Raw genomic sequence first — 21,398 nt, forward strand, 5'->3', positions numbered from 1 at the left:
TAAAATAAATAAAAATATTAATAAAATTTTAATACATACCTTTATTTGAGAAGTTTCACTTCTGTCGGCCAGTCCCACGAATGTTATAATTTTTTTTTTATCAGTTGTGTTTAGGGATGTTTGGAATCTGCATAAATATTTTATCCAGGAAAGGTGTAGGTATTTTTAAAAAGCTATCCTTCAACCTCATAGATTTGTTACTAACAGGATTCTGCTTAACTGACTGGCATAAAGCCTGACAGGATGTTTAATCTGATCCTTAGGTGAAATCTGTCTTTCTTCAAAAGGAATAAGAGAACTAGTTGGATTTGTTGAAATAAGATGTCAGTATAGATATGATAATTTATACAAAACCTTAAAAATAAAAATCGACTTTACATGTTCTGATATCATTTTTTTTTTTCTGTAACATACAAATTACAATATTAACCCAAATGATCGGGCCACATGTTCTTCATTGAAGATTTCTCTCCTCATATGGGCCGGAGGAGTTAGTATTCTTGGTTTTATTTCCATTGAACAGCTCATAAACAAGTTCTTTTTATGAACTTTTCATTATTTCACTATTTCTGTTATTTTTCTCCTTATTTGTTAAAGTCTCCGGAGAACCAATTAATTTTAAAATTATTATTAAATAAAAAAATAATAAAAAGTGGGGAGAGGGAGGGATTGTTGTCAAGAGAATGAGTAAAGATTATTCGAAAATGTTAAGTTTTTTAAAAAAAACAAAAAAAACAAGGTGGCTGAACAATTTTGTATCTCTTCGAATCCACCTAAGAAACTTGGGAAGTATTTTAACCTCTACGTTAAGTTCAATGTTTTTAATTTCTTTTCGTGGTTCTTCATTAATTTCGTTTAGGTTTTTTAATGTTGAAGTTTTATAATTTATATTAAAAAAAAATTAATGTAAAAGTATTAAATTATTGTTCTAAAATTAATAAATTTTAACGAAATATTAAATGCGTAATATTTCAACAGATAAAATTTGTTTGTAGGGACATCATATATGAAATTCTAATGAGGGAATGAGTACAGTAATTTTTTTTTATTTGAAAAAATGTAGTCGAATCTATAATTAAAAAATTATTATAAATAATAACTTTATGTACAATCTGCTTATGTAGGAGACAGCTTTGTAAACCAACAGAACACCAGAATTGTGACAGCTTTTTACATTATTTCAAAATTCAGAATTTTTTTTTATTTTTGGGAATAATGTTTGAAAAATTTTTCTCATAATATATTCGTTATTATCCGACGAGTGAAAATATTTCTATACAAGAAGGTAATAAAAAAGTAGTAAGCTGCTGTATGATGCTGGGGCCGACGTGGTAAGTCACATTTCATGGATCTTTTGTCTTTATTGTGGTTTTGTGGTTTGGCAGTATAGAACTGTGAGGGCAAGGTTGCGGTACCTGCGAGGCTTTCATCTAACGTCTAAGCGAACTTTGTCATGAATTATTTCCTTTATTCCTACTTCTTTTATTAAATACTCGCGTCAAATTTATTACAAATTGTATCTAATTATTTTAAAAAAAATAAATAAATGGAAGATGGTGCAGTCCAATAAAAACTCTAATAGTGATAAACTATTTTAATTGAGCCAACGTTTCGCCCCCACGTTGTAGTGCTTAGTCAGGGCTAAAAAAGATACAAGCATTTAAAATAAGTAAAAAATTAAATTAAAAATTAAAAGGTATACCATGAAACGTAAAAATTAAATAAGAAAAATAAAAGGCTACAGACAATAAATGAATACGGAAATAACAACAGATAAAAAGAAGAAATATAAAGAAATTACAAACTAAGAGATAGGAAAAGGTGGATAAGAATAAAATCAAGAATAAAGGAAGAAAATAAACGAGATAGAAAACCTGTTTGTCAAAAGTCAAAGCCAGAGTGAACCATTTGTATTGGGAGGAGTGGGGATTGGGAGTTAAGTACGTTACATTTGAAAATAAGTTTAAAGTAAACTGTATATACAATTAAATAAAATATTAAAATTAGGTAAACATTAAATGATCATATACATAATAGAGGGGAAGAAATTATATATTAAAAATAAATGTACACTGATAGAAAACACAGAAGAAATAAAGTTCAAAGAATGGGTACAATAAATATAAATGAAAAAAAAGTATAATTAAATGTTTTTTTTATAAATAAAATTAATATAAATTCTTTTTAGTGAAAAAATATACCACCACTTTTCGGCTTCACTTCTGCTTTGAAGGAGAGTAGAGTATGCCACCCCCTCCCACTGTATATCACTACGTATAATTTCCTATAATATATACATCATTAAATTTATTTACCTTTACTACTCACATTACGTATGTTTATTATTGATATTACCGAGCTAGTCGAAATTTGAGGTATTCCGTTGCTATTGTTATTTAAATATTCTGAAAGAGGTAGGGTAACAACCACTGATCTACGCGAGTGGAACATATTACTCGATTATGAAACTTTTCTTTTTTCCCGTGAATAAGTCATGGTCTCTTGAATCCATAAAAAAAGCATTAGATAACTCGTGAAACATACTGCGTTTTTGTTTTTTTTATTCATGAGATTTGTTTATATTCCACGTTTATTGTATTGCATTATATTGTGTCGGTAAGAAGGTAAAATGCATTATAATGAGGAAATGTGTGGTTAACCATGGATTGCATTATAATGTTCGATTGGTTGGATTCAGTCTATGTATATAAAACGCATATTTCATCACGTTTTATTTATAATCGAAGTACTAAAAACTATTTACTGTAAAATTTTATATCAAGTCAATTAATTAGCAAATCAAAGCTACCGGTTAGTAATTAGGTCTTTATGCTTCAGATAGACTTACTAAAATATTGTTTTATAAAAATAACAAGTACAAACATATCAATAATTAGATTTTACATAGTATTTTTTAATTTGTTTTTGCTCTCCTGAAAAATATATATTTTCGACTTAAGCCCTCACGACCACGCATCAAAGGTATATACAATGACTATCCTCTTGAAGAGTATATTCAGTCAGTATATACTGGTTGTTTGGTATACGACACTATAGCACAGGTTTACGACCCAGTAACCCGACTTAACTAGGCCAGTGTACCTGATGCTAGGGTAGGATTGGGCTCTACAGACCATAATTATCCTAGCTTGGTCTGGAGATATCGGGGTCATGCACCTTTTGGGTGGCCTTCCAGTTACAGGGGTAATACCCTCTGTCTCTGAAGTGTCTGGAAGAAGATGGGACCAAAGAACATGATATTATTTTAAGAGTTTAGTACTAATGATGGCTGTTTGTTTGTTAATTATGTTTTCGTTGGGGAACAGTTAGTTATTGGTTAATCGACATATTAACAAAGATTTGTATTTTCGTTTTTTTCTGACAAGTGACGTTTCGGTATGGATCATTTCTGAAGATACAGTATAAATACAAGACTGTGTTGGGTTCATGACGTTATGAGACGTTTGTAGCCGAGGGATTTAAGACGTCTAGAATAGGTTAAAATGTAAGGGGTAAAATAAAAGCTTAAAACGTTGTGAGTTCGATTTCTACTTGGGTCAGTCAATATTTTTTTCACGGTTTCTCCGAGAAATAATTCGCCACATGACATTCAGGGGTCGCAAGTGTATTCTGTGAAGGATTTGAGCCATTAAAAAAATATATATACATATAATTATTATTTGTATGGTGATGGTGAGTACGTAATAAATCACTAACAACTATGTGCCTGTTCTAAACTGCTTGTTAATAAAAGGGATAAATGTAATGAGAAGAATAAATTAAAAGATAAACAAGAATAAGGCATCATAAAAATCTATTTATTATTTTTAAAGTTGAACAAAAATAAGTTAAAGTGAGAAGTTGATTGATCAGAAAGGATGTTAAAGTGATTAATTAATTAATTTAACAGGAACTTAAGGGTATAATATAAAAACAAGGCACTGGTTGGAGGTTTTTATATATATATAAAGTCTGATATCTATTCGTCATTCAGTTTATCGTGGATCGTTACATTTTTAATTTTTACAAAAAGGCATATATAAGTTTCAGATCCACTGTATTCATATGTTTTGGGTAGTGGTCAATCAATTAATTAATCAATGAAGTATTGCATATTTTACTACTCTTCTAGCTTATTTAAACAAATGATAAAATAAAATGCAAAGAAATAAAAATGGACTTGATGTAATTTACTTCTGGTCTTGTTTTATTTTTTCTAAAACATGAAACGTTATTAATGAACAAATTTAGAATTTTGACTCATTGTCAATATATTAAAAAAAATTAAAATCCTCATAAAAATTAATTATATCTACAAATTGATTTGTAATTTTCAACTTTGACAGGCTTACCTGTAATAAAAAATTGTTATGTTAGAACATCTATATGTTTTTTGTGTTTGTACTATTTTAGTTGAAACACTAGCTATTCCCTATATAATATTTTTAAATCCAGATTTTACTGTAATAACTATGATCCTTGGTCACGCAAGATGGCTATCTGGCAGCCTGTGTTATTTAACCAACCCCCTTATATACACAGTGACCCAACATGCTAGGCCTACCGCAGCCCGGTCAACCGGAATCTAAATATTCTACCTGCTCCCTAATGATTTTATAGGTCGTTAAAATAACAAGGAGATGATTAAAATTATGTTTTATATTGCAATAAAAAATGAGCTATTAGGTAGTAGTTCAAGAGCCGGGAAGAAAAAAAGGCAGTTATCACACCTCAATTTTTTATTACTTCAATGAAAACTATGTATAATTCTAGTCAAAAATTGATGAGTCTGCCAAGTATAGGTAGGAGGATTAAAAAATGGCGGCTGTTTCAAAACCTTTAAAAAACATTGTTTTTTCATTCGGAGCTCTATGTCTTAAAAACTACCAACAACACTAGAAAATTTAAGAGAACATTATTCAAAGAAGAGTAAATTTGCTGAAATATTAGCCCTGAAAGAGCTATTTACATCCAATAGTTCTCGAGATATAGATTTTTAAAAAGCAAAATATCTTAAAAATCTACTGATAGATTATTAGTCAGTTAATTTATTTTGTGAGAAATCTATATCTCAGGAACTATGTGACGTACAGATGTCTATTAGCACTCAACTTAAAGCTAGTTTAATGGACTATAAAGAAGTTTCTGACCTTTACCTTCGTAGGAATTGTAGTTTTCATGATATTTGCTAAAATAAATTGATTTATAGTTAGAGACAAAAAAATAAGAATAAACAACAATAAATTTGGTAGATAGTAGTAAATTGATACTAATAGAAGACTAAAGGTAATATTTTATAGGTAAGAATTATACAACTAAATGATAAATGTATAAATAAAAAGCTAGTGTTCAAGTAAATATAGAAATAAAGATAATGAAGGATGCGGAAGAAAATTTAATGGAATTAATTATTTTAATTAATGGAAGAAAATTTAAATAAGAATAATAGAAATTTTCTTGCATTAATTAAAATTAAAATTTTCTTCCGCACCTTTCATTGTGTTAATTTCTATATTTACTTGAATACTGGCCTTTTTATTTATTTTTGGAAGAGAATTTAAGGAAAAAGTTTCATTCATTGAAACGTTTCGATACCTGGTAATTATTGACGACCTACTTGAAATATTGAAGGCCTTGCCATCTGCCCTGCGGCCTTGCCTGCAGCGGGGGACTGACCTTTGAGTTCTATTGGACCGGGACGAGACCTCACTATGACTCAGGTATGACTGGAGCTAGGTGCTGTCACCTCACGGAACTGCCGAGTCACGGGGGTCAAGGTGGTTGTGTCATTCTAGTATGCTACCATATCTTGCTCGGTAACGGCAAATCATAATCCGGGAAGATACAGAAATCACGCTACAGCCGTTATATTGTCGGTACAATGCCAAAGTGGCGTAACTGAACATCGTGTTTGAATTATAGTCCCAAATTTATATACGATCCAATGGGGGAATTCGTACAGAGTTAAAGTGGGGACGGGAGAATTCGAGGTGTAAAAAAAATAAGACAAATCATCTTAGTTCTAACTAATCTAACTTAGTCTGTTTCTCTATTGTGTTGTCTATTGACTGTTACTATGGAGTAGAATAAACTTTTGGATTCGTCATTTCTACAAAGGCGTAGTGCAGTATGTTGTAATGACAGTTAGATATCAGGCAATCATATCCCGTTTTCCCTCAGGCTAATCAAGGATATACATTACAAATTGTATGGGTAAGAACTTTGTGGGTAGTATAGATCCATTGATTTTACGCTCTTGACTGACATAGATAAAGGGGCCGATTTCGAATACAGCCATCACGCATCACGAAACCCAATATAAAAAAGAGAAAAGAAACTATTAAAAAAATAAAAGGCACAGATAGACTATTTCGTCATGGTATCTTACGAAATGTCCCGAAGGAACTTGGTCACAGTTGCGTGAGGGAGGAAAAAATCATTGTAGATCTTTCCGATGGCGATGGCGTAAGATCAGGGCTACTACAATATAATTAAAAGAGAGTCATTATTTCATAATGATTATATAATACATTTTATTTATGTTGTGCTAATTAAATAAAACGATTAGTTGTTTTCATCTAAAATCTTTTTTGCCGAAAGGCATGTTATACTATTATAGTTTATTAGATCAGCGATTTCCAACTGGTGAGAGCCTTGGGGTGTCCCCCAACTCATATTTGTGAGGACTAATTGTTAAAACTGTGTTATTTATCTTTCCTGATGATTGAGTGTTTGTTGAAGGATTATCAGTTAAGTGAAGAATAAAAGTGCCTTGAAATGCACAGGATTCAGTCAAGTCAGGTTTGGGGTAGTCCGCGCTTTGTTCACTTTCTGGTTTCGTTGTAAAGTAAGAAAAACAAAAAGTAAGCTTGGATAGAGAGATGAGTTAAGGAAGTTAATAAATGAAAATTAAATAGGCTAAACAAAAGTGTTTTAAACGCATGTTGTGATGTCGCTTGGTTCAATGTGCAAGAATGATTTGGTGTAGCTAAGGAAAGAAAACGTTATATTCAGTAATAAAGTGCAAGTCTAGACAATTATCTGTATAATTTGAAATAATAAGGGAAGGAATAGAACTGATAAATAAGGTCTTGAAGACGAAAAGAAATGACAAATCCTTCTTTTGATACTGTTTCTAGTAGCTGGGTCGACGAGGACCAATCAACTGTACAAAAGGATTCGTTAAGGACCTCTTCTGCTTCTGTACAGAGCCAGTCATTCATTGCCTAGGCACTCAATGACTAGAAGGATTATCTTCCTTAATTGGATTTATGGATAATTCTAAGGGTGTACAGAGCCGTAATAAAACTGATTGGTTGTATGAGTTCAAGTACGTCCATTTTTTTCCCCACAAAATAAGTTTAGCATTGTTTCTGTCAGGTGGTTTTTTCCATCCAATAGTATAACTCTTTTGTTAAAAAAAATGGTTATAACCGTGTTAATAGTTCGATCAGATTCATGGCTTGTTTAAAAAAAAAATACCAGCTCCACAAGGGCTTTGCTTCTGACATGGTCAGGTCCTTTGGGGCCAATTAGAGCAGAGTATTCGGAGCACATGGCACCGACAACTTTTACTAAAGCTTTGGTTTTTTTATGATGTCCTCAAACTGTTTCTGAGTGAATCCTCCATTGCTTGTAATTAAACTACTGGCATAGTTCATTGTTATGTTGGGTGTTATGGGATCTCGCTGTTAAGTACTGATTTCCATACCAGAAGCCATTATCACGAAAGACACTAACAGGACAATTGGACGCACATTGTGCCACTGGAGAACAAAGCTAGTCCATTGCTACAGATAGGGCTTACTATCTCTTTGTCGGCTTCGACAGCTTCAGGTCCAATAGTGAACGGTAATTAGCGAGTAATCGAAAACTGATAATTTTCAAATTTTCGTCTTATCATATGATAGACAATAAGTTTCTTCTAGTAATTATAAATTATTGAAATAATAACAATAACCTTTATTGATTCTTGGACTAGTCTCCTTTGAGTAATATTACAGACATTGCAAAATATTATTTATTAACAGTCCTATTTTATTGTAGATTATTTATCTATTTGTTAGCTACATACATACTGAACCAAATTTGACAATGTATTGTATTGGATATGCCAGTAGATAACAAAAAGACGGTGAGTTTAAAATGAGATAGTAATATTATAATAGGAAACAGATATTACGTTTTAGAAGTTTTTTTTTCCCCATTTTAGCAACAGTTGAATGAGAATTTCCTTAAAATTATACCCTTCCTACCTTAATTATGTAATTTAATGTACAGTTAAATTTATAATTGTATTCCCTTTATTAAAATTTATTTACCAGCTAATGTACGATTGTGCTGTTTTTTATTGTGCTTTCTTTTGATTCAAGGAATAATTTTGCTAATCAGTTTCAGAGGATTCAGGGACATCTTGTCTCGTAGAAATTGTTTCAGTTCATAAGTTTATAAGAGAAACAAATATTAAGTTTTAGAAGGTTTTTCTCTCGTAGCAACTGAATGAAAATTTACTTGGAATATTTTTATATTTCCTTCAATAATTATGCGGTTTAATGTATAGTTAAATTTAATTTAATTTATAATTGTATTCCCTTTATTATAATTTATGTTCGAGCTAATGTACATATATGATTTTGCTGTGTTTGATTATGCTAAAGGAATAATTTTGCTAAACAGTTTCAGTTGTTTATGTCTTAAGGTTTATTATTTTATTTTTAGAATATCCTAAATTACATTGTTAATTATTATTTTAGTCTGTTAAGGATTAGTGGGTGTATTGTGTTTTGTTGCAATCCAGTGTACGGAAACAGCAAAAAGTAGTCTTAAAAAAAAAAGTAAATAAACCAGGTTCTTATTGATATCAATTATTTGTTAATTTTTTATACAGAAGTAGATTTTTTTGTCTGATTAAATATACCAGTATTTTATATGGAATGTTTCGGATATTCTTATCATTAATAAACAAGTACGACTTCCAGGATTATTTTTCTTTATCAATCAGAACTTAAAGAAAAGAGAAATGTGATTGATTATTCTGTTTGCAAATTTAGTGTTCTTTTTGATCCACTATTTACCTTGGCGTGAGCATATAAATAAACGAACCAGTCTTTAATTGACAGTGCATGTTAAAATTGGGGGTATTATCATAATATAGCCGTAAATATAATTCATCCGGCCTGTTTTTATTGTTACTGTTGATTAGGGCATGGCTTTAATTATTAATTTAATTATCGCTCGCTAAAAGAGCCCAAGTAGCCTTTGCATATTCATGGAGTGCTCTGGCAACCGAGATTGTTCTCAGCCTTGGGTAAATCTGAATGTCAAGGATTTACTCACATGAACTCTTCTGAGCTATCTTGTGGCTATTATTTAGTAGTGCAGATGTGGTCAGTAGAATAACAATAATTAATCTTTTTAGTATAAAAGTACAAAGCCGCTTCCCCACTGACTTATTCTTGCTTTCACTTACCTATATGTGAAATATATACTAAGGGGCAAGTATTACGATCGTGCAAAATTTCGAGTTCTAGTTCTCGACGGAAATATATATATTTGAGTTTACCTTAGTCAAAATAAGTAAGTCTCGCAAAATGGTTTGTGTGTGAACAGCTTATCTCAAAAATAGAAAGTAGTACGAAAATACGACAAATTATATCTATAAGGTATCCTAATGTGACAGCAACTTTATCGTTGAAAGCGACTTTTTAGAATAGATCTTTAACATTTTTCGATTCTCAAAATCGGCTCTCATGATTTTGATTAATCTCGTTAAATCTATGTATAATCAAGTTGTCCCCAATACTAGATAGGTATTATCCCTATTTAAATAGTCTAACATGGCTTAAATGTAGAATTAAAAAAAAAAAAATCTTTCTCAAAAGTACTTAACATTACAAAAAAAAAAATTACGAGTTCTCGTTGTTCAGCAATAATAAAAAATGTGTAAATACAGAATATGATTTTAGAAATTATGAGTAACTTAAAGAAAAAATAGGGATATCTGATCTCACAGGAAACGAAAAAGCCGAGACTTTCCGTTCACGATTTCGTTATCTTCGTTAAACTGTTGTATTCTTGGTAGAACAAAAAATATATTCGTTATTAGCACCTGTAAAATCCATAATGAGTTTTATAGCAATATAATTTTTTTTTTTGTCTTTTGATAACTTAAAAAATTTATCCAAAAGTTAGAGGCGTAAGTAAAGGTTCAAGTGAAAATTGATTCAAGTGAAATGTAATGTGCCCACCGTACCTGATTTTTATATCTCATAAATAACGATTCGTATTAGGCAAATATGTTTAGTGGTGAGATATTAGAATATCTCATATTAATATATGAATATTAAAAATCACCACTCAAATAAATTTAAAAAAAAAACTTTAAATATCACAATGTTCATAAATGTTCTTCAAATTCTTAATGTCATGCCGTCAAATTGAAAATACTCGCCCTTCAGTTCAGAGCAGTTATTTGTCAAAATTTAATACTCAGTCATCGGTTCAAAATAGAACGCATGAGGTGTGTTGCAACAATTCCGCCTTCAGTGCATTATAAAGAAATGAAAAGAAAAACTAAAATAAATAAATCTTTAGACCGTGACAATCTTAAAATTCTTCCAAAGAAATGACGACATAGTTTGAACTGGTCACTGATAATGAGCATAGCCGTCATCTATGACTCATCCAACACTAATAGACATTTATCATATTAAAAATATTTATCATTAAAAAAAACCTTAATATTTTATCTCGGCGTTTAGAACTGCCATTTAATTACATGATATCGGTGGGTTAACGGGAACTTGGGACTGCAGGAGACAGGAGGCAAAATCCGCACTGATTTTGGTCGACGATTTTTTTGTCTAGTTCTGCAACGAAAAAGAAATTACCCGTATCAAAATAGTTATAATTCAAAACGCCATAAAAATCTTGAATGTTTAAAATTCATAGAAAATGGAAAAAAAAAAAAAAAAGTTTTAGATATGGTCAACCATGGGTTTATGGCGGTCATTTAACTATTTTTAATGTTTTTAATATTTTGTGTGTTGATTCTTACACGTTTATAGAGATTTTTTTTTTTAAATACTTTTTTATTTATTGATAGATATTACAATCTGCCACACGGTTGTGGGCAATAGGTAATAGTGATGAATGATCTCATACATACTAAAATAAAATAAAATAAATAAATGAATGAAAAAAAAACTCTTAAAATATATACAAACAGAAGAATAAATAAAATGAACATAATCAAACTTAATTAGATTAAATATATATTTTAATTTCTCAGACCGTTTAAGACAATTAGTAAATGCCATTTTTCTTTGGTCATAGGAGAAAATTCCCATAAATATCCAGAGGAAAATTCCTTAAGGAAAACGCTTGTATTTATTGAATTATTAAACAAATTATTATTATATTATAGGAAGATACTACGGGTGGCGTTCAATGAAGGTATCAAATAGTAGAATAAAACTATGTATTGTTAACCAACGTTTCGCTCCACGTTTGCAGTGCTTCTTCGGGGATGTCAGATTGAAACAAAGATATCAAATGAATTATTATAGCTTATAGTTAAAATTATTATTATAGTTTTATATTAAAATTTATTAATTTTATTAAATTTATTTATTTATTCTGTAAAGAACATAAGCCTCTCCCTGAAGAGTTCAGAGTCTGTGTATCCTGCAACAATTAAATCCAAAACAGATATATAATATATTTTTTATTTATTTATTTTAATTTTAGTTAAATTGAAATAAAATATAACTTTAAAATTTCCCAAAATCTCATCATACATAACCTGTATTAATAAAACATTAATTCGTTAAACAACAATTTTGTTTATCATTAGAAAATTGTTATTATGAATTAACAGATAATTGACGCAGTTTTGTCCATCTAGACATTCTATTATTTCAATGGTAGATGGATATTTATTATAATTGTACTTTACTTATTTTATTTATTAATAAATAATTAATCCCAGTGGAGTTAATCTTATTTGATAATGATATCATATTGATGGCTTATTTCGCAGTTGTGCAAAGTACATTTCCAAAACTTCACAAACAAAAGGTTCTCTCTTTTAGGAAAATTAATTAAAATGTTGTCTTTTTTCTGAAATATAAAACCTTTAATTGCATTTTTCGTAAAGCTAGTGGAAATATACTTAGCACTACTGGAAAGTAAGCCATGGATATATTCGTAAACATACCTATTTAGGATGCTTTACCACTGGCCGACTGGGATGCCGGGTTCGTGGCGCCAGAAGAACAATCAGTTAAGAGGCGCTCGTTCTCGTAGTCGATATGAGACGGTGGTTATATAACTCAGCTTCTGGGTTATGCCTTTCTTTGTGTTCAACGATAAGTTTGTCTTAAATATCTTAAACTTAGCATTTATATATACTTTTGTTTGTACATTAAATTTATAGCGTTAAAAAAATACCGATCAAGGAAGGATAAAAGGATAATGTATGTTACTTTCCATTAATATTAAGATTAGTAAATTTATTTATATATTGCAATATTGTATATTGCTTTAATATATGTTTATGAAATAATTCAATTAGAGATGTTTTTACATAATTATTAATTCTTACAAATAAAGAAAAACAATGCTATTTTCATAATTCCTATGAAATAGCACCGCCAAAACGAGAATGTGGTAGATAGATGTGAATTTGACTAAAACTTAAGCCAGTTGTAAATAACAAAATAGTAATTAATAAATAACTTAGAATTATACTACAATGACTATGAATTGTGTAATTTATGTGGATGTCAATCTACATAGTGTTTCTATCGAAGAATATACGATCGATGACGAATTAGAAAGGGAATGCAATGAAAGTAAGATGGTTAGTCGAATTCGAGTCACGTAGAAAGAAACTCTCCAGAACAAACACGCCAGTCGCCTTTAGTGATTTTCTGTTCTAACATAGTGTATTCAATTAGAATTTTAATCAGAAGGAATTGAATTATAAGGTTAAGACATGGATTATGGTACCATAATATCGAATAATGAATATAGGATGTTAGTTACTGTCATACTCACAAGGCTAAGAGTAAAGTAATATTGAGATCATTAATAAAAAAATCAATTTGCATTAACTATTCAATGAAAATTGATTTTTTTATTAATATTGAGATCATTAATAAAAAAATCAATTTGCATTAACTATTCAATGAACCGTTCAACATCAACATCAATATGGCGTGACGAATCACCGGAACTGAAACAACAGTGAAAGTGCTATCAGACCCGGGGACCTACTTTCCAATCTGTCATTATTCCTCTCTTTGTTTGTAGTCTATATATGAACATATACCTATGTTAATGATTTAAATGTTTGCGATTCTTGAGGTTCAGTCAATAATTTAACAACTATGGTGACGTTTAGTGGCATTGTTCTCATCCCCTAAAATAAAAAAAATATATAGTTGTTTTATTATTTACTTAACCTGAATAATACAGACTCACATAAGTATATATTTATAAACAGGTTTAGTTCGGTAGATTTTTTTATTGATTTAAAAAATTTTGTTTCTTAAACCTTAAGATATGTGGATTTGTCTGTACACATTTATCAGTTCTAAACAATTAGTACAAGAGCCCAAGAGTCAGTCAAAAAGACAGTTATTTCACACCATTTTATGATTACTTTAATGAAAACTATGTATAATTACTAGTCAAAATTAATGAGTCTGCCAAGTATACGTTGGAGGAATAAAAAATGGCGGCTGTTTCAAAGCCTTAAAAAAACATTAATTATTCATTCGGAGCTCTATATCTTAAAAAATTACCAACAGCATTAGAAAATCTAAAAGAACATTATTTAAAGAAGAGTAAATTTGCTAAACTGTATTAGGGCTTACAGATCTATTTTACGTTCAATTGTTCTCGAGATATAGCTTTTTAAAAAAAACATTTCATAAAAATGTTGTACAGACCGTACTGGAAGCAGTAGTTAGTGAATTTATTTTGAAAATCTATATCTCAAAAACCATTTGACGTACAGAACAACTATAAATCAGTTTACTTTAGAAAGTATCATGAAAACTACAACTCTTATGAAGCGTCATAAACTACTTTATAGTTAATTAAACTAGCTTTAATTTGATTTCTTATAAACTTCTATACGTCATATAGTTCCTGAGATATAGATTTTTTTAAATAAATTAACTCACTACTAATCTTTCTGTACATTTTTAAGAAATGTAGCCTTTTTAAAACTGGTATATCTCGAGAACTATTGGACGTAAATAGTTGTATTGGGGCCAATATTTTAGAAAATTTTCTCTTCTTTAAATAATTTCCTTTTCATATTTTCTAGTGTTGTTGATAGTTATTAAGATATAGAGCTCCAAATGAAGAATTAATGTTTTTTAAGGTTATGAAACACGCGCCATTTTTTATTATCCGTACGTATACTTGGCAGACTCGTTAATTTCGACTAGTAATTATACATAGTTTTCATTAAAGAAATCAAACATTGGGGGAAATAACTGATTTTTTTCTTCCCGAGTCTTGTACTAAATAGGAAACATGCTTGTTTCACTAAAAACATAATTATAATTATTAAATCACTAAGAAGGAAAGACTGGAATATAAATTAATGACGTAAACATGAAAACTCTAAAACTAGCTACGATTTTTCTATTTTAATATAATTAATTAAGTGATGTTGGGTCACATAAAGATATTTAGTTAGAAATTGTATTGTCTTTGACTGAAGGATCTCATATCTAGCAACTAATTGTCTTAGGATCCATTAAGAGAATACCTTCTTTAATATATCTATGTTTGCATTTTGAGGTGATATTCTTCTTATCAAAGAAATAAAGAATACTTTTTTAATTTTTATGATGATTCTAGTCTCATTATGTTGTCTAATCTCATCATAAACATGAGCCATTCAATAATTAAAATCTGGTCAACCTTGATAATTATTCATTTGTATACGCTAACCATTAACACATTCATTGATATGAATGAAAAATCAAACATGTTGAATTGGTGGCATAATTTTGTCATTACTAGGAAATAAAAAAATACTTTATTTTCCCTTGGAATAATAGCTTGATTGGGTTGATATTTTGGAAGTATTTTATTAGAGATTAAAAAACAGACAGATAAAAAAAAAATAAAGAAATAAGTAAATGGAAACACAAAAACGATACACCGGCAATAAGACAACAAGGATGTTCTGATTGCCAAATATTAGCATTTTGTGTTAAAATTCTGTCGAATTAATAAAGTTGGTGTTTTAATAATGTTTTCGAAAATAGCGGAACTATTTTTATAAAGGTTGGCGAATCCCTGGATGGGGGAAAAGAGATCTGGCAGCCTCCCAACACCGCACAACAGTCGTCTTCATGTCTCTTTATTGATTAATATCTCTTGAAGAGAATTAGCTTAGGGATCTTCTGTCATAAAATATTTATAAAATATATATTTCTTTGTTTATGGAGTTTATTTTAAATTAATGTTAGTAAACACTCATTGCATTATTTATTTCCTGGCAGTTACCCAAGCTGTTTTCTTATTTTTTAAAATGAATTTATCTGCCTATGTTACGGTGCGTTTATATCATTTTAGGGAGCCGGGTATCTGAGCAAGTTAATTGCAGTGTTAATATTTCCTGGCTGTGGCTGATAATTATTTATTCTGTTACTCTACTGTGAGTCAACCCTGTTAGTTCTGGGTAGACCCAGCCTCTATATAGTGGGTACCTTTAATTGGGGTAAACGAGGCGGTTAAGTGCGATCTTGAACAAATAACCAAATGCACCACAGCTTTCAATAAACCGTACTTCGGTTAAAGTACTGAGTACAGGTTTACTTAGTTAAACAATATACAACATAATATCCATTTCAGCTTATACTTTCTTATTTTTAATTTTTATATAATATTTATGTTTGGTGTGACTAATTAATATTTACTGCCCTATATTGAGGGAAATCATGTTATTTCAATAAATCTTTTAAAATAAAAAAAATTCACGGTAGATTGCATGCCTTATTAAATCTTTTACAATAATAAAATAAATCTATCCATTATTATGTATATACGTGCATTCTTAACTATTTCTAATTTGTTGTGATGACTCTATGATATTCATTTAAATGCTTATCAAAAATCATTGTCGAACGAACTTCCACCCTTATGTACGTACCAAATGTATTATTTTGATTCTTAAGTGCAAAATTTTGTGCAAAATTATGCAGCTAATGTTTTGTTTCGATTAAACTTTTCGTGACGGAAGGACGGCGCCACTCGTTGCACTCACGTTAATGCCATTACTGCTCACGTCGTTTTACCCAGAGCTAACCCGGTGGTTGCTCGTATTAAAGTTGCATAGATGAAGACTTTTAATACTGACAAAAGAGTGTGTGTTGATTAAAGAATCGACCGATCTTTGGTCATTGTAACTTACTTAATGAACTAGCCTGGAATCTATAATTTATCCTGGTGCATACGGCGAAAGCTTTTTGAAAGGATGAAAAATGTTCGCACATTATTTTGTCTACCCCTTCACACTGCGCTTGGTTCTACAAAATTTTGAAGGATCCAGAAACATTTTTAAATATTTTAGAAAAATTTGAATAGCCCTCAAAATATTGAATACCCTTCTTTTTGTGCAATATTTTTACCAGTGTCAGCAGAAGTTTTTATGATTTTAGTGCAAAATTCTTTCCAGTATAACCATTAAGGGAACTCCTTTATATCCATATATATGTTTATTTTCGATATAGAAACAACGGATTCAATAAATCTGGTTTTCGATGTCATTTTTTTTTTTTAGCTATTATTTTGTTAATTGTAGGAATTTTTTAAATTCCTTTTAGGTACCTTGAGCGATTGCGAAGGATAAAAAAGGACGGCTTGAAGTTGAAGTCCGTTCTTTTCTTTTTGTTTTGTCCCTCCCGCTATTTCTGGACGTTTCTTTTGTTCTTTTAACGTTTATTTTTTTTCTCTTTACTATTTTTGTATTTTCAATTTGAGTGAATGACTTACTTAAAGAACGAAAACACCATAACTGAGCGGCCATCTGCTCCTAGGGGAAAAACATCTGTCCTTCTGTTGTGTTTCTTTTCTTCTTCTATGATGTCATTCATTTGGACGTATCTTTTGACAACGCGCTTTAGTTTTAACGAATTCTTTCTTAAGAACAAACTCATACCACTTTAAATTTCATATATTTATCTAGTTAATATGAAACTCTGCCAGTACCGCAACTGACATCCTGTTGGTTGTCGCAACTAAAACCATTTGTCCAAGGTACTGAATTTCGAAAATAAGATCCTTAAAATCAGTATCAGTGCCCCGTGGTTCATCAGAGCATCATTGAATCTTGAATATAATGCAATATAAGGGATAATTGAATTGAATATCATTGAATTACTGAATGAATATTTTTTGAGAGGAATAGAACTTGTAATAACCATGAAATTGTAAAAAGCAGTAAACAGAAAATTCAAACCCCGCCCATTATATTACTGGTGGCTTTAGCTTTTAAAACAGTAAAAACACGTAGTGATTTTTAATTCAAATGAATTACAATTACTCTTTGATTTGATCATTTCCATTAGTCTATATTGGGATGTTTTCAATATTTTCAAAAAAAAAAATCCCTTGTAATGAAAATCAACATTAGAAGTCAAATTAGCTTTAGAATAATTCAATTTATTCTATAAAACGTGGTTTTGTTAGGAATTTGAAAAAGCTGAAACTTCTAGTGGGTAAAGTTCTTATTCTTAAAGTAAGATAAGGCGATTTTTAAAATATGTTCCTTGTTACTCAGTTTCTTCATTTTCCAAGTTTTATGCCTAACTGGACTGAAATAGTAGTTACTCCTTAAAAAGATCGTGTCACTGGTACGACAGGAAGGGGAGATGTCGTGTCTTCTTATATTTTTAGTTCTTTAACGTCTTCGGAGGAATTGAGTTTAGTAGCACGCGACACTAATTTCTAGGTCTCGCTCGCTCAACTTTTCGAAGAAGACATGGAATAATAAATTCAACAAACTGCCTTCGGTAAGATGTAAGATATAGGATACAGAATTTTCTTGAAATCCAGGCGATATATGTAGTAAAGCCATCATTAAAAAAACTTTGCATCCAATGAGATGAACGTGATGTTTGGTTGTATTGGTAAACAGTCGACTGAGTGCTGGCGATTTTTCCCAACTATTATAAGAAATATATTTTTTCTCTTTTTGGAACAATTGTTGGACTTCGTCATAGAACTTCATTAATATCACAATCCTTTGGTCAAATCTCAGTATATAGATGATTTTCATCATAAGTTCTGGCTTGATTTGGATCATATAATATGATTGTCCTAAATAGAGACTTGTTTTTTTGAATTGAGGGGTAAGTTGGGGTTCTTAAATGAGAAATGCGGGGGAAGAAAATTGCAGGAATCTAAAACCACTAAAATAAAGCTCTGATCACGAAAATACGAGACACAAGAATGACAGGAGTTCTAGACACAAAATTTTCATTCTAATATCATAACCACCCCTATACGTTATAAAAATGAAAATAATTATTTATTAGTAAGTAGAAGTATTCTGCCTTAGTATTGTGATGTTGTATTCTAACAAATTAAATGCGCTTTGTATTTAAAAACCTGCAAAATATTAAAGTTGAGAAGATCATGCTTAGACAGAACTTGGTCATAAAATAACGATGGATTAAACAATTTTTGTATAGAAAATAAATAATTCACCGATAAAAGAAACAAATCACTTTTAGATTCAGTTTGGTATTACAATTAATAATTATTCTAGATAGAAAATTATAAATGGGACACTGCGGATGGTTAAGACATCATTTCTGTTCCTTTCTGTAAGGGTAGCATTCTTATTCCTGACTAATTAGATTGGACTTGCCGTATTTGTAACATTATTAGAATTAAAGAAAAAAAATTGTTTATATTTTTAAAAAAGTATATTATTACTTTTGCCGTTGACAAAATCCTATACTTTTTTTTTAATTCCTTTTCTCGAAAGTTATCCTAAAAGCGTGAATAGCTACTTTTACTGTTAAATTGGTCCTTGTATTACAAAATTGACAAATTCGAACAACTTTGCAAATTTTGGATTATTGATTCTAAAGAAAAAGAACGTTTTATTTAGTTATAAATAGACAATAAATCAATATTTCCTTAGCTAACCTCTCTGAAGTTTCCTGCCTCTAACTGGCTGTGAAATATCGTCACGTCTCTGGTCATCAACTATTTAAGGTCTGTCACTCGGCCATTCCTCAACCACTTCTTCTAAGGACAGCTGTCTTCAACGGTTGTGGTCAACCTATATTAAAGAAATAAATAGGCAGTACTATTTCTCATTTTAGTGGCTAGACTCTGGTCCCTTGTCCACGTTTTAGTTACGAAATTTGAACTAATAATCTAGTGAGTGTGATGGTATTGAGATTAGCTCAATTCTATTTGCATGTATGTTTCTTATAAATTTGAGTACTAGATAAATAAATAATAAATATATATATATAACTGGTTTACCTCTGCTATAACTCTCACATTAGGTATGTTCTCTTCTCTTTAATTTATTCGGACTATATTATCGGTGTTATTATTTTCATTCGCATAAATCATTTAATATTATCAAGAAAGTCTATTTAACAAACACAATTGGTTAAGCTGCATACTTTGTAATGACTAACTTTGAGTAATAAGTAATTATGTTTCGTCACTGGAAAATATCACATCCTTTTTACAGTTAAGATGCCTAGGCCATACATGAACATATTTTTTTCCAATTGGTGCGACAGACCGTGGAGGTCCAAGGCCTCGCGCGATGTACTTAAGAAATATTTCGCGCGTTTCCTGGACTATTTTTGTGAGTGCCACTCATTGGCTGACGGACGTCACAAATGCCCGGGGGAGATGGTGAGTGAGTATTGCATAATTTTATGCTTGAAACAATCCCGGGTAAGGCCGGGCTCAAACTCGCAATCTTGGGCAAGACAGGGGCGTTACCACGCTGCTACCGTCATCATGAACATATACCATGATGGTGATTGCTGCGGTATGAGTTAAATATTCGATTTTTTCTCATGATTCCTGTTTGTGGATTATTTTAATATTTGCAGTATTGTTTTGATTTTGAATTTTTATTTCTTAAAACATTCTTTAGCTCGTATAAACCATAGCAACCAACCATGGTGCTTTTGCCCGTACCTGATTCGTGTGGTGTCGCTGAAAAACGGTTCATTTTTTGAGTCCAACTTACGTTCTGAGGGGAGTTACTTGAATTTTTATTTACCCGTCGGACTCTATAAAACCCAATTTGAACGTCTCCATCCGCCGACTTACCTCTAGCTGAGTTCTTAAATATCTCACATTTTTGAAAGACTTTTAGTTTAAGTAACACTTGAAGAATCGAAATTGAGATTTGTTACTTTTCCATTAAATTCTCTTTCATTTTACACCTCATTCGTCAAAATCCATCGCATCTGAGAGCTGTAAAAGGGATCTATAGTACTGTAATATATATGTATGATTAAAGCATATTTATTTTTATAGAAACTTATCATAAGCTAAATAATGTAAAATTGCCATTGACGAGCAATTAAAAATTCCTTTGTTATTCCTTCCTGTATTTAAATGTAAAATTATTGTCATCAAATATTGTTTTTTCATTCTTCTAGAGGGCTTGGAATCAAGTATATATTTTCGTACGCCAGTGTTGGACTTGTAATGTAGATTTCACTTGAACTTCTTTACCTTGTTAGAGAAATCCTCTGGTATTAGTTAAGTGCTTCTAAAACAACTACGTGAAACCGGCTTAGTATCTGGGCCTGCCTCACAGTCCCGCCAAGTTCCCTTAATAGTCAAATGAATACCTGTTAAACCTGGTAACTGGCTGGAGCTTTTAACTTTTAGTTTTATACTGTACTTTTATCTCTTGACATTTAAGAAAGACATTTATAGATACATGAATGTTACTCCACATCTTAAAGACGTTTCAAATTCTTGCTTCTATCCTTTCTTATTCTTAGTTTTGTTAACTGATAGAGAGGTTATGCATTTAGAGGAATAGAATCGTGAGGTTAAAATAGAATTAAATTAAAAATGATAATGGTAAGAATAAGAATAATCTCTCTCTCTCACACACATATTTTTAAAAACTTTTTGATTTTTTATTATTTCGTTTTCGACCTTATCCCTTTCAAATAACCTTTACAATGTTTAATAAAATTTTCTTTTAGTCCAGGCCTGTGTTCCATTAATTACTTACTAACATATATGTTCATTCATATAATATTCTATGATCAATATTTTTACTTTTATCACAAAACCTCTTTCGTTTGGTCCTTTAAGGCTAAATGTACCCTTCCTGGGACGCACCAGAATTTACTTTTCTATTT

At 30.5% G+C, this 21,398-nt stretch overlaps 1 protein-coding gene across 1 annotated transcript in view; it reads left to right on the plus strand.

Moving 5' to 3' along the window:
* The window catches only part of Cip4 (formin-binding protein 1-like Cip4), a gene marked incomplete at its 5' end in the record, with an annotated part of 154,853 nt that overhangs the window by 2,853 nt on the left and 130,602 nt on the right, over positions 1-21,398 (plus strand).

The sequence above is a fragment of the Halyomorpha halys genome, unplaced genomic scaffold, assembly GCF_000696795.3.
Source record: "Halyomorpha halys isolate HHAL.00 unplaced genomic scaffold, Hhal_1.1 Scaffold50.1, whole genome shotgun sequence".
In the NCBI taxonomy this organism is placed as follows: Eukaryota; Metazoa; Arthropoda; class Insecta; order Hemiptera; family Pentatomidae; genus Halyomorpha; species Halyomorpha halys.